General features: G+C 33.0%; 1 protein-coding gene across 3 annotated transcripts in view; it reads right to left on the bottom strand.

Annotated features, from left to right (window-relative positions):
• The window catches only part of NOVA1 (NOVA alternative splicing regulator 1), a 156,016-nt gene that overhangs the window by 99,305 nt on the left and 40,367 nt on the right, over positions 1–16,344 (bottom strand). The window lies entirely within an intron of this gene.

Genomic DNA, 16,344 nt, shown 5'->3' with positions numbered 1-16,344 from the left:
TGAAAAATAGAAGAGTAATTAATTTTACCAATTTAGTAAGGTAAACACGGTGTTTGAATTACTGCAATGATTGCGGAGTAAACTAACAGGAATAAAGTGTTTCCAGACACCTAAGTCTGAGAATCACCTGAGCATATTTTATACTTTGTTCCTCCTCATGAAAACACACAAAGTCCACTAGTGTAAGATATGACTGCATACGAGTAATTGTACATATGACGATTCCTGGCATCCACACCGCTTGAAATTCAACTGATCCTGAAATCTGTGATATTTAGCGTTCACCTAACATTTTCATTCTCCAAGATTCCTAAACTTGTTAACAGTAAAATTATCATAAATAAAATATTAAAATGTCACCAGTTATATTGGTGACAGAAGGTAAAATCTTTCTTAAAAACTTTATATGATATCCAAATTTAATAACAATATGGAAATAAGGAGAAAAAACACTGGGGTATTTTATTAGAAACTGATGTATTTTCTCTCAACCTGTAATGATCTAATATGAAGAAAAACTTTACCTCTCATTTTACTTTATTTACTGTATGCATTTGCAACTTTCCAAGGGAAAAATGTTTTAAAAATAAAAAAAATTTTTCAATTGTTTCTACTTACAATGACATTTTGATTCTTAGTTATCTAATTATCACATATTTGCCTGACCATATATATTTAAAGAATCTGACTTTTGGCTAATTTTCACTAAAAAAGACTGCATTACTCTGTTGAGTAATGGCAGGTATTCAGTGTTACACTGCAAATTATTTAAGGCAACTTATTTACAGTAATCACTCAAAATAACAAAATAATAAAGTCTAATTAAAAGAGTACTTTACTCCCAACAAATCCAACTACAAATTAGAAATTTTAGTTTTCTAACCTAGGAATACAAGTATTTCATAACTAAAATTCTTGGTGACAAATAGCTTGCTTTTTTCTGCCACTTCTGACCAAATTTAGTGATACAATTTGAAATGCTGAAAAAATTAAAAAGAAAAATACTATAATTAAAAAATTCTGATTAAAAAACCACCTTTTATTATTATTATTTTTTACTTTCAATATTAACTGCTTGGAATACCTGGTTTTCCTTATTTGTCATAGTTAACTCCATCAAATATAATAAAACAAATAAGTAAAATAATGAGATTCAGAAAAAATGAAAGAAAATCAATTTCACCAAAACAGAACTAAATCCTAAAAGGAACTTGCCTAAGAATGTAGATCAATACCAATGGATTAAAAAAAATCAGAGGTATATAAACTAATTCTTGCCCCCCAAATATTTCTTGGAAAATAGATGGAAATAAAAATAGAAGAACTAATTACCCAACGTAGAAAAATTACTACTCAGTAATTTTATCAACTTTCAGTGTTTAGAAGAGATTCATTAATTCAGCAAATAACACACTACTGAACACATCACAGACACTATCAGTAAGGGGCTCACCAGTAAATAAATCAGTAGCTCAAAAATGCTCACAGTCTAGTCAGCGAGATGCGCATTCCTCTAGATCACACACAACACTTTAAACAAAGTATTAGAACATAGAACACTGCAGGGAGAAGCATTTATTCTAACTGCTAAACAAAAAAAAGACTTCGTCTAAACTGAGCACTTAAGACTGGATAGGGTTCTACTTGGAGGAAAAGACAGCAAGGACATTCCAAACCCATAATACCCTAAGATAAGGCATAAAAAATGGACATGGATGAACACTATAAAAACTCCTGGAAATGCAAGCTGCCCAATATGGTCTCAGTGTTAAGCTGTACAATAGAATATTAAAATCGGAATGTTCCTATTTTCTTAGTTTTAGAGAAGGACCCAATGCTGAGAACAACAGGATCCAAGTGCTAGAACTCAGGTGCCAGATCATTTATACAACACTTAGAAAGACTGAGGCTACTGCTCAGGCATCCTTTAGTCTTATCATTCACATCAAAAAATATAAGCATATACTGGAGAAGGGGAACTTACAGTCTGAAGAAGAAATAGAACAGTGATTCACTCAGAGTTTGGCCTGTGTTTTTTAGAATAAAGGACACTTAATGAATGATACAGTCACTGGACTTAGGCCAGAAAAAAAAATCTAAATACAAGGCAGCAAGAGGACCTCAGTCTGGGCTATTAACTTGGAAATGCCCAAGAGTTCCATTTCACAGTTTGTGGAATAAAGAATTACTGTACTCCCATGGGACAGATATGAACCCCCTAGGGAAAAAAAACTAGCACTGGACCACTTTTTAAAGAAACTCTACCCAGAAGGCTGCAAAAGAAACAAGATAACCCCAGAAGAAAAAGGCTGGAGGTAGTCCACAAAGTCAGAGACTGAGGAGGGTAGTCAAAAGAAGGCAAACAAAAGAGAAATATCAACTCCATCAAGGAATTACAACAGGGAATTACAACTTTTGGGGATACCCAAACAGTGGGAGTCTTTGATAAACCCCCAAAAGCAAGATAAAGAATCCAGAAAAGATCAAGACATTTAAACAACATTTACCCAGGGGCATACAATAATACTCAGATTGAGATTTTGGATATAAGTAACAGGAAAGAATAAAGTAAATTTCTGTTTGTACACTAGTGAGCTCATCTATTTTAATGTTTATTTAGAGTAATAAATCATGGGCAAAGCAATATAAGGCCATGATTTAGACATGATTATTGAGTTTGAAATCCATTCTATAAATACATTTTTTAAAGTACACACTAATTATAAAATTAGTTATATTTTAGTTCCATTAAGGCAGGAGTCCCCAGACCCCAGCCATGGACTGGTACTGGTCAGCGGCCTGTTAGAGACCAGGCCACACAGCAGAAGGTGAGCCACAGGGAGCCAAGCACTGCTTTCATTACTGCCTGAGCTCTGCCTCTTATCTCCCCTCCCCCTCAGCCCCTTCTGTGGAAATGAACCTGCATCTATTTTTAGAAGGTTCATTCATATTCTGAGTTGCAGAAACTCTGTTAAGTACTGGGGAAAAGAAGTTAAAGGAATACTTCACCCTCAACAAATGTACAGAGGAAACAGACATGTGCAAGGCAGTTATATTGCATGTGTTAACTGCTAAAATAGGAATAAGCAAACACAACAAGATTCTACAGAAGGGTCATCTAAAAAAAATATAAGGACCGAAGAAGGCATAGGAAACATCTCAGTTAAGGAGAAATCTAAAGTGAGATCTCAGGGAAGAGGATGAGTTATACAGATAATAACCCAGGGATAGAGAGGTGTGTGAGTGGATACAAAGAAAGAAGGCAGACAAAGACCCAAAGAAAGCGTGAGATATTTTAGGAAGTGCAAAAAATATACTATCAACTGATCAGAATATGCAGTTTGCAAGGAAGGAAATGAAAATGAGGAGGTAAGGAGGAAACAGATCACATGCCTAGGTAGGAAATCTGGATTTTATCATAGACAATGGAAGGTTTCAGTAATACTCTTTTTTCATATGCTGGCATAGCTGGTATATGCTAAGCACTCTTTCACATGTTTTCTTTTTTCCTCACAACAACCCTGTGAGGTAGGTGTAATGAATCCCAATTAACAGAGAAGGAAAAACTCTTAAAGTTGTTAAACAATTTACACTTGATTCAACAGCTACAAAGTGGCAGTCAAAATTCCAAATCAGAAAATACATTAGGAAATGACACACACAAACACACATGCAAACACATACACACTTTACCCACAACACGGAAATTTCAGAGTTAAAGGAAAATTTTTAAGTAATAATGCTTATTAATTCAGTATTAAAGATAAATCAAAACTTCTTTATGCAAACTTAGAGGTTTAACATTTTCAACTAATTCAATTTATATTGAGATAATTCCAGAATTCATAAAATAGGCAGTAATTATTTAATATAAGAATAAAATTAGGAAGGATTGAACTAATTATATGAATATTTAATTTCATATATCTGCCTGAGGTTTGGGGTGGACATTTTCACATTTATTCCTAATTTATGTAAATTTGAACTGCACATATGGTTCTATGAATATAGATTATATTTTGCATTATAGAAAATAATGTCTGAATCCTAAGTTTATTCAAATATAAATGATTTACTACAAAAAGAACTGGCCACCTAATGTTGAATTGCAAAAATCATCTGCCCATTATTCACAATAAAATATTTCAAAGTTTTCATATTCCTATCAAATCACAAGAATTTGTTCAGACAAATATGTTACGACCATTTTTAAATATCTTCTTGGATAAAAATAAAAATATTCCCCTAATTTAAAAGATTGAGTATGTCTTTTATAAAATGAGAATTTAAAATTATCTACTAAAAATATATATTCTTTAAAATTTGTTTAAATTACATAAAATCAACTCTCAAAGTATATTTCATCATATCTTTTGTTTTATTACCAATTTCACTATTTATTTAGCTGAACCTAATACTCATTTGCCATAATTCTGGCCCTTTCAAATAAGATGAAGAACCCTTCCTTAAAAAACAATCAAATGGCAGTATCAGGTTTCTATATTATTTAGATAATTTCTAAATAAAATAAATGTTCCAAATAAACAATTTAACTAAAAACCAACATGTTCCTTTATTTTTGATTACACAACTAGTATGTGTTTATTAAATTCAAATAATATACAAATATATTCAATTAAAATGAAAGTTGCTAATCTAATTCCCTTTTCCAATAATATACATTGGCAGTATATTAGAGTATAAAATTCACATGGTTAAGATGGAATCAAATTTGCGAAATTTATACCATCCACAGAACATCTAATATATAATAAATGTTATAATCGAAAAATCTATGCTCATATGTGCACAACAGGTATAGTTTGTACCTTTTTAGCAAAACATTAAAATAATATATAAAACATATGGTTTCTTCTGTCACATGTGATTACTTCAGTTAATAAGATGAATAGAAACAAGCAATACTTATTAAGCAATACTTACACTGTTTGCAGAAAATGCAAAGGAACCAATTTTAGAAAACTTGGTTAAATATTTCATATACTGATAAAATACCCTTTCTAGAGATACATAAACACATTTTATTGTGTCTAAGCTATATTCTCTAAAATACTAACGCTTACTTCTTTAGTGCATTGACTTTTGAATGAAGTATTGAAAGTCTATGCAAGGGGGGAAAACAATAATTCTGGTAAATTCTACATTGAGAGCAAATAAAACCTAATTTACCTGATGCTTCCATGACAAAGAGGATATTAAGAATTGTACTATATTTATTCTAAAAAAATATTTCAAAATAGTGGTGATAACTTCTCTACAAAATTAGAGAGACTTCAAAAACTTTGTAGGAAACAGACCTCTTCTTGGATGGTATTCTAGAATACCATCACTGGGTATTTAATACATACAAATAATATTCTAACTAGAACAAACTCAATGACACCAAAATATCTTGGTCACATATGTAAGGTACAATTCCAAATACACAGAATTCTATCTTGAGTTGAACAGAAAACACTTAAAGAAAGGATCTCTAGAAAATAATTTCTTCCACCCACCTCATTTTACAAGTACGTAAACTGTGGCTCAGAGAGGCTTTTATCTGCCTTCATTGAAAATCTACAGGTATAGAGATACACACATATATCATTTAATTTGTGGCACATAATTTAGATTAGCTAAAACAAATGGCATTGTATTTCATATCACTAAGACTGTGAATACTAAGAACCCTAATTTCTTGTCATAGACATGCCTATAGATACACAAAAAATAATTAAAAAAACAATCGGTAACTAGTAAGTTATACTATGAGTAAACAAGCAAAAACAGTTAAAATACAACAATCCATATCATATTGTTTAACAAGAGACAGTAGTTTCTAATATTATTTTTCTATCTTATAAGGCATGAACATGCCAACTATTACTAAAGATAGCACTCTTGTAAATTGCTTTTACCAAAAAGGAAATTATTAAATAGTTGAATGGGAGAGAGAGACTAAAATACTGTAAAAGTTCAAATATTTACTATTTCTTCTCTCCCAAGCTTTGTTTCAGTATGTTTAAAAATCCAGGTTCAATGTTTCTAAAACAAAGAATGAAAAGTAGGTTTATCATAAACTGACTGTTGTAAAAATCTCACCAAAAGAGTAAAAGTAATAACACTAAGGAATAAAACACAGCAAGCGAAGCTCATCAGGATGTTCCTGTTGAATTGTAAGTTGATTTGCTACTTAAAGAGCACAGCTCTAAAATCTTATGTAATAATTGGTTTGAGTATTTGAAAATATTTTAAAAACAAACTGACTCTTTTAAGTTTCATTAGAAGTACAGTATTTATAAGAACATTTGAGTTTCATTCACTTTTAAAATAAAATAATTTCCAGGAGTGCATCCATTTGTTATTCAGTTCAGTTTCAATCACAAATTAGATGACCTTAATATAAAATTTAGAGTCAGGGAGAGCAGCACTAAGTTTAACTGACCTCGATACATTTTTAAATGATGCTTCCCAATTACTTGTTATTCTCTCTTATTGGGCTTTCCAGTCTAGAGTGGGTACACAAGAAACTTACAGTCTATGTAGTACTCCTAGTCAGTGTCACTCTGCAGATGGCACAGTGGAGAAATACCTTCTGTACGGGACCATGTACAATTTCTTCTGCAGCTGTCAGCACCTAGGGGAAAGTGCGCTGTTAAACAGTTGCTGCGTTCCACCTCAGAAGTGGCTGCAATTCGGTGGTGGGTGAAGTGATTCCTGTACATATATACAGGGGTGAAAAATACTATAAAAAATAAAATATTTAACAACACAAGTGGCTGTCTGAAAACTGTGCCACGGCAGAACAGAATACATCATTCAGTCACAAGAGCCCTACACAGATGGGCTACCATTCATTAAAAAGTTGAATGTTCAGAATGATTGAAAGGAAAAAATAGAAATACAGTTATTTAATTCACAACATAACTATAAATCAATGTTAAAACATCTGTTGTTGAAAATTTAAACCCAAACACTTGCACACTGATTTATAACATTATTTCTATAGTAATTTACTTAAACCCTGGCAAGTGTATACAGTAAGATTACTCACTCTGGTTAGCTAATTTAATGCTTTTGTTTTAAATGACAATTCAAGGAGGAAAAATCAAAATAGGTTAGGTATCAGAACAAAAACATATGTAACATTAAATATCTAACAAAAAAGGTAAGAAAAACCATTAGGAAATTCTAAATTACTTTATGTGGAAAAAACAATTTAATAAAATAATCCTCAGAACTATCAAAGGTTGTATTATTTTTCATATAATGAAGCTTTACCAGTGATTCCATTACAAAATGACTACTTTTCTTTTCTAAAGTCATAATGAATTAGAATCTACATACAATCTTTATCTTTAGCCCATATAAATGAGTTAACCAAGTGTACACTACTTTAGTTCATTAATATAGAAAATTATTAGCACATTTTACTTTTACCACAATACCCTTTCTAATAAAGTTCGGAAATGATTCTCTGAGAAATATCACTGAATAACTAGGCTATCTTTCTAATCTCCTATCTCAGGTCACACCTACTATATTTATACTACTATGAGGAGATAACTGTTTCCTTATTTCAAAATATTTTATGTAGGTTCCTAACATAGAGCGAGGGTGCTGTAAGAAAAGTCCACGAAATCTGACCAGTAAAAAGTGCCTTATACGTCAAACTTTTCTGAATCTCACTTGTTATAACAGACCTCATTTATTTTGGCATATACTCAGTGGAGTCAGAAATAACTGATCATTTCAGCTTGCTTAAATTCTCCCTTGAATATGGCATAGAATAAGTATTTACTTTAAATGACAAGAGATGGTAGGATAAAAATGAAGTATTTACACAAGGTACCCCAGTCCCTTCATTAAAAGATGAGGAATTCCCAATCTGAGATCCATGTATGAAATTTAGGAAACTTAGAAATTCTGCAAAATTGCATATGAAAATAAAGACATATCATACAGGTTCATAGTATATTTTTATAAAGATGATGGGCCATAAACTTTTTTTCAGGTTCTTAAAAGGCTCTGTAACTTCTCCCAAAAGTTAAGGAACTACTACTAAGGCATATGAAGACACCCAATTGAGTAAGTAGCATAATCACATATTAAAAGTCTAACTCTAAGGAGCTGTTTCCTTCTTATGTAAACTGAGCAACAGACATAAGGATGTCCAACAACTATATAAAATAATTCACATAAAACACATGGTACAATTGACCTATTATTATCAGTAACAGTAATACTACTCAAAAGAGCTACCTCAAACAACTAAAACTTCCTCATAGGGTCCCATCTTTGTTCACTGCTATATAACTTCATATTCTTTTTATTTAGCTGTTGTCTTCTACATTTATTTAGCTGTGTCTTCCCAAAGAGACCAATATCATAAGCTATATATTTCTGCATTATTTCCCATACAAAAATGCAAAATACAAGTTTTGGAACACTGCTTTATATTACTAACATCCACATTTCCCAAAAAGCCCACAGGTCCCTTTATTACACTACAATTACTGGAACAAGTTCAGATAAGTAAAAGACCTGGCTTCAACTGTTTTTATGTAAAGTAATTCATTTCCTTTACCAGTTGCTCCTCTCATTCACACAATTCATACAAACAAAAGAGTCTAAATTTGAAAAATCTATCAATGGATCACATTTTCTGAAAAATTTATACAAGTAACATTTTTACTTTCATAAGTTATTTTCCTTACTCTTCCGGTTAGTTTCCTGAAGATAAGAGATACATGAAATATTCACACATCACAATCTTAAAAAAGAATCCTTGAATTAAAACATGTAAACCAGGCTACCTCTAAAATGAACTCACAATACTATAAACACTATTACAAAACAGTATTTATGGGGCTCTTCAAGGTTGCACTAACTTGTAAATATTCACAAAAATGACCATTAATATTTTACCAAGTATTACAGATACTCAGTGAAAAAAATAAAGATGTGCTAATATATACGAAATAATATATAGAATGAGCCCCAATCATTTTGAATGTAAAGAACCTTTTCTAGAGTCCTCTCATAAGAGGAGTTAGTTATACTATATGTGTTCACACACCAAGAAAATATACACAGTAAAATATACACATGTATATATTCTAATATACATAATAGAATGTCAGACTGGACTTTTCCCATTGCCCAGGGATTGGTAATTAGAACCCAAAGGGAATAAGCTTTGAAGGAAGGAAGTCCGAGAGAAGCATATTAAGCATTCAGAGTAGTGCAATAAAAAGGGTATGAGTAGAACACAGAGAACAAGCAGGTGCCAATAAGGAGAACAACAGGCACAGACCCAATTATGGTAAGGAATCTGGAATGGTTCATTTCACAGGATGGCACTTTGATAAGCATTTTACAAACATCACTTTAGCAGCCACAGGGATGATAAACTAGAGATGTGGTTCAACTAGGATGATAATGATGGCATACACAGTTAGGAATATCTATTTAAAGATGAAAAAACATATGTTGTATAAAACACTAAAAGAATAAAAATTAAGGGATAAAGCTGAAATTATTTCTAAAGTTTGAGTACAGAAACTAGCATCATTCATCAATTTATTTACTCAACACAGTCTCGCTCTTCTCCAATGAGTCGGGTCCCATCTTAAGTACTGAACACACACACAAGCCAATGACTTGCCCTCTAGAAGATTATATTCTAACAGCAGAAGAGACGGCTGATAAGTATAAAGTGTTACATGTATAATATAGTGTGTGGAAATGATACACATCTAAATAAAAAATAAAGAAAGTTATAGGTACAGAGTGACAGACATACTATTTTAACAGGGTAGTCAGGGAAAAACTAAGGAAGCAGCATATTTTAACAAAATAATTTGCAAATGATGTGAAATGAGTCCACAGACTATCTGTGGTACGAACACTGTAGACAGATGAAATAGTAAAAGCAAAGCTCTGAGACAGGAAGAAGTGAAGGACTTCAGATTTTTCTTTACGCATTAGAGAAAGCAACTGCAGAATTTTAGTGGAGTGATGTAACTTACTCAATCTTTTAAAATGATCACACAAACTGTTGTGGTAGAATTGACAGTATACAGCAAGAATGGAAGTACTAGCAAGACTATGGCAAAATTTACATAGTAGAAGGTCAGACTGGACTTTTTCCAATGCCCAGGGATTGGTAATTAGAACCCTAGGCTAAGTACAAAGAATGACCAATCAAGTATTTCCCATTCAGAAGATAGCCTAAACAAGTGAAGGCCAAGTACCCCTTCATAACTTAAACATCGTTACCTTTCTCAATTCCTCTTTATGCCAGACTTCCCAATCCCACCCCATGGTCTATGAGTCAATCATCAGCATGTGCTGGACTGACTTAATGTAGGTGGACAGCACTGTTGCCAAGTTGTAATCAAGCAGGAATGGGTCCAAAATATCAACAGGAAGGGAAAACGAAAACTGGTATCTCATCTCTCAGCTGCACCTCAACTTGGTTTACACTTGCTTATTATCCCATGGCCACTTCCCCTCCCCACGCCCATCTGACGAGGCAAAAAAAAACTTGGAGTTGGAAAAGAGGGCCAAGAGAACTGGAGCCACTCTGCAATAGCAAAGGGTGTCTTGACTATGAAAGTACTGGACTTGAGCCTCCAGACAATGGGAGCCCCACAGCCAGAAGCTGTGCATGTACTAGGAAAGCAGAAATGGAGGAAGAGTAGAAAAAGTAAGCCAGAACTGTGGGACCCTCAAAAACCCCCACCCTCCAAAAATGTTTCACCTGTGTTGCATCAGAGTATAGTATTTGTCTTTCCCCACAGAAGGCATGAGATCTAGTCAGTGTTAGGCAGAGAAGCAGAACAAAACAGAACAAATCTGCCACTTGATGCCGTGAATATTAAACGTGTATTTTTATCAGTCAGTCCTTCTGAGAGATACAATAAACTAATGGGAGTCAAAATTACAAAACTAACTTCCATATTTATAGTTTTTTTAGCCCACTTTTTCATAGAAGAATGTCAGTTATAAATTGGAAAGTGTAAGAAGAATCATGCAAACTGAAATAATCCAGTCTTACATGTTAATTCACTGTTAGTAAATAATGTCAGCCAAATTGTCAATGCAATGTTCAAGGACAAGCACAAAGTTGTAAGACAGACACTTCCTGATGTCAAGATTTACTATAAAGTTATAGTCATCAGGACAGTGTGTTGCTGGTGAAAGAACAGAAAAACTGATCAATGGAGGATAACGGAGAGCTCAGAGCACAGATACAATTAACTGATCCTTGACAAAGATAAGTGAAATTCAGCATTGAAACATAACCTTTTTAACAAATGGTGCTGGCACAACTGGACATCTACATGCAGAAATAAAAATAAATCTAGATGCAGACAATAAAGCTTTCATAAGAATTAGTTTGAAAGGACCAAAGATAAAACTATAAAACTCCTAGATTATAATACTAGAGGAAATCTAGGTGAATTTGGGACTGACAATGACTTTTTAAGTACAACACAAAATCATAATCCATGTAAGAAAAAATTGATCAACTGGACATTATTAAAATTAAAAACTTTGGCTCTGCAAAAGACACTGTTAAGAGAATGAAAAGAAAAACCCCATGATGGTAAGATATCTGCAAGACACATATGAAAAATGATTAGTGACCTAAATACACAAAGAATTTCTAAACTTCAACAGTTAGAAAACAAGTAATCCAATTTAAAAATGGGAAAAATATCTGAACATACATCTCACCAAAAAGTACAAATGAAGGCATCCAAACATGGAAAGATGCTGAGCATCACAGGTGTATTAGTTTTTTAGGGCTGCCAACACGAAGTACCACACAAAATTGTCTCCGTTTTGGAGTCTAAAAATCCAAAAGCAAGGTGTTGGCAGGGTTGGTTCCTTCCCAGGGCTCTGAGGGATGGGTCAGCATCCAGACCTCAATCCTCGGCTCATGGAAAGTAGTCTTCATGTTCCCATGGCAGTCTCCCTGTGTGTTCATCTCTGTCTCCAAATTTCCCTTTTTTATAAAGACCCCCATTGCATTGGATGAGGTCCCACTCCAATGATCCCTTTAATTGGATTAATTCTATAAAGACCTATCTCCAAATACTGTCACATTCTGAGATACTGGGAATGAGGGCTTTGACATATGAGTCTGAGGGAGACATAATTCGACCCGTAACAGGACACTGTTATAGAACTGAACATTGACAGAACAATGAGATTATAGTTATGCACCAATTAGAATGGCTAAAATCCAAAATGCTGGCAACACCAAATCCTGAGAGGACGTGCAGCAACTGAACTCTCATTTCTTCCAAACTAAACATACTCTTACCATATGAGTCGGCAATCACACTCCTTGGTATTAACCCAAATGAACTGAAAACTTATGTCCACACAAAAGCCTTTACATGGTGTTTATAGCAGCTTTATTCACAGTTGCCAAAAACTGCAAATAACCAAGATGTCCTTCAACAGGTGAACAAATAAACTGTGTTGCGCCCACATTATGGAATATTAGTCAGTGATAAGAAGAAATAGTTCTCATGCCACAAAAAGACATAAAGGAACCTTAAATGCATACTGCAAAGTGAAAAAGCTAATCTAAAGAGGCTACAAACTGTAAGTATATGACATTCTGGAAAAGGCAAAACCATAGAGAGTAAAAAGAGATTCGTAACAAGATAGGGAGGGATGAAGAGGCGGGACACAGGGGTATCTGGAGCAGTCACCCTGGTCCGTATGGCACAATAGTGGCACATCATGGCACTACATATTTGTAAAACACAAAAAGTACATCCTAATGTAAACTATGGGCTTCAGTTAATTAAAACGTATCAATACTGGCTCATCAACTGTAATGACTGTACCACAGCAGCAAGTGTTCACAGTGGGAGAAAGTGTGCGGTGAGGGCGGAGAAGAATGGGTAAGTAAGGGTCTATGGCAACTCCCTGGGCTTTCTATTAAACTTTTCTGTATGCCTGAAAGTGCTCTAAAAATTAACATCTATTAATTAAAAAGAAAAACAAAACAAAACATATTAAGAACTTCAAGAAGTAAAAGATTTAGCATAATCACATGAAAACAGAAATAAGCCCCCAAAATCTAAATGCAAATGCTGACAATATTAGTTTTTTGGCAAGTCGTGACAGTAAATTGTGGGAAAGATACATTAGATCTGATGTAAAATATGGTACTTTGAGTGCGATGTACGTAGAGGAACAATGGTAACATTGTTACACTGGCTGATATGCAAATAAGTTTATCAAGGTGAAAGTTTTTCTGTTCCTCACTTTCCCATCGACATTCTTCTGTGAAACTATTGTTTTATAGTCTTACCAATTTTTTTTCAACTTGAAGCTTCTTTTTAGGTTACTTGAAGTTAAATGGTATACAGTGAGATTCATAATAAGCATTTCACATATATAAAATAAGAAATAAATAGAAACATACAGCTACCCAAACTTACTCATATCATTCACAAGTAACATTTCTGGTTTCTAGCATCACAGTTCATATTAAGCTATATGTTTATAAAGGCAATTCATGCTATAACACTCAATAAAATTGTAATCTATGCACAGGAAAGTTATAAATGACAAACGGCACTTAAATAGGCCAGGACATTTTAAGTTTAACGACATGCTATTTTAAATTCAGAACCCGGATAATGCAATGGATGTAACATTACCAAGAGTTTGAGATTATATTTTTTAAAAGTATTCATATTATAATGCCCTGGTTGGTGTGGCACAGTGGATTGAGCCTGTGAATCGAAAGGTCACTGATTTGATTCCTGGTCAGGACCCGTATCTGGCTTGCAGGCCAGGCGCCCACAGGTCCTGTGTGAGAGGCAACCAATAGATGCTTCTCTCACACATCAGTGTTTCTCTCCCTCTTCTTTTCCCTCCCTTTCCTTCTCTCTGAAAATAAATAAATAAAATATTTAAAAAAATAAAATACTCATGCTATACTTACTTTAATCATTCTAAAATTCCACTGTCTACTTGGTACTAGAAACTAGGTAATATTATTTTACCAAATTGCAATATAAAACTTCTGACTAAAAGAAGTCAAGCAAGTTTCCCCTCCCTGCCTACGTGTGCAGTAGTCTACTCGAATGCAATTGAAAATTTACAGGGACAAAGGGAGTTTAAAGTAACTAAGAAACGAATTTTCACCAAGAGAAGGAGTTTTCTGTCCTTTAAAGTTGAAAAAGGAGTTATTTTTCTAATATGTGTAGACCTATTCATATCCCTATGCAATCGTATTCCATTTTTCTAATATTCCACATTAATGTTTATAACTCTAATATATCTTTTCCTAAACAAAAATAAAAGAAATAACCATAAATTTTAGACAAATAAAAAATATCCTGGTAGCTGTATCAAAGAGCGCAATTAGACAGGAAAATCTGATTTGAAAAACAACGATGTAGAATCTAGTTTTACCCTCATCATATGTTAAACACTCTACTGTCTAGCATAACTCTGGAAAGACACCAGAACCAATTTGTTAAATACAGGATAACTGCAAGTTTTGATATCATTTTTCTATTATGTGCACTCTTTCACACATCATATAAAAGACTCTCATTATCTACTGGTGTTGACATTTCCTAATCCAAATATCCATGAATGGTATACAAGAGATTATACATCAAATTTATATTTTGTTATGACACAAAAGACAAGTATATACTTTATGAAACCATCTTCCTACTTTAAGGATGCCAAAAATGTACATGAATTTCTCAGAACTATTTATGTCTAAAATACAATTTGTCATACTTAATAATATATACTCAAGTCATTTCCTCAAATAAAGAAATGATTCTGATTTCCTCTACCACAGAATTATAGGAATATATTGAAATTACTCATTGTGGCAATTTAGTAAAATGAAAACTTTATTGAATAAGGAAATATAAATGTGTTGCCAATGCCAGATAGACACGTAGGACAGAGATTATCAAATAAAGCTGTGTTCTCTAACTTTCTGAGGCCTTTTGGAGATAAAAGTCAGGTAAAAATAGTCTTTCGCAACTCAGAGAAAAATTAGATTAAGGGATAAAACTGCATCACTTTGATATTTTCATAAGTTTTAATATTTCATAACTCCTAATTGATTACACTAAAATATTCTATTAGTATAACATACAAATTATGAGGACAGACCTTGGGGACAGTCTGTCTTTGGGCAAATCCCATCTCTGCCTCTAATTTTATATAAAAAATATTTACATGTACATGGGTGGGCAAAAGTAGGTTTACAGTTGTTTGTATGGAAAAAGACATACACGTTATGACCATTAAAATAGCTTTATTAGTCGTTTGTTTCAGGTACTCACAACTGTAAACCTACATTTGCCTACCACTATATATATGCATATATACACACATATAATATTTCTATAAGTATATATAGTATATAATATATACACACACATGCACTCACATATACAAATACACATACCACACATAAGTTTTGGGCAAGTCACTTAATCTGTGCCAATTCCTATACAGGATTATTGTATGAACTAATTCCATTTATATATGGAAGTCATGTAGTTATAACTGCCCCTGTCTCATAGTAAGGTACAGATTAACTATTGGCTATTATTATTATTATCACTGCTGCTGCTACTATTAATCTTAAGTTTAAACATAATAGTGTTTCAAGTTTCCTAAAGAGTGTAATTATTTCCAAATGCTCTATTATTTAAATGAATTAAGTAAGTTTGAAGACTACTGCCATTGAAACATTTAAAATAAAGTATGGAATTTTGAAATATACTTGGGATTTTTAAAGAGAAGAGAAAAACTGAGAACAGGAATTATCTTTTGTCACAAAATATATTGAACTGGCTTGATTTTAAAACATTTTTGCATGTCTTAAGGTTTGTGGGTAGAGGCTATAGAAATGCATCCCATCCTGAATCTTTATTCTTTTCACAGCAGCAGCTGACATAGGAAAATAATTGCCTGCCTCACTGTGCTGAGCATACATCACCTAGAACTCAGAAATTATGTCCTCAGCAGCAAGGCAATAGGTTTCTGTCGAAACTTACGAATCACTGATGAAATAGAACAGTAAAATTATACAAAACAGAAATGATTTAGTGTAAGAAAAATCAAATGTAATAAACAGAATTCTTCACTGAAAGAATGAAATTTACTTTCAATTTCAATGGTTGGGCTATAATATTTCTTAAAGAAACAAAGTTTTGTGTGTTCATAATCTTTAAATCCTACAAATATTATGTTTCTATCCTTCCTAAAGTTAAACAAAGGAAAATTTTTAATAGTATCAACTACAACTCTTTAGTCCTGATTTTA

Source organism: Artibeus jamaicensis, unplaced genomic scaffold, assembly GCF_021234435.1.
Source record: "Artibeus jamaicensis isolate MK-2021 breed Jamaican fruit bat unplaced genomic scaffold, CSHL_Jam_final contig_588, whole genome shotgun sequence".
NCBI classification, from domain to species: Eukaryota; Metazoa; Chordata; class Mammalia; order Chiroptera; family Phyllostomidae; genus Artibeus; species Artibeus jamaicensis.
Note: the sequence above shows the minus strand (reverse complement) of the source record. Positions and strands in the feature narration are given on the sequence as shown.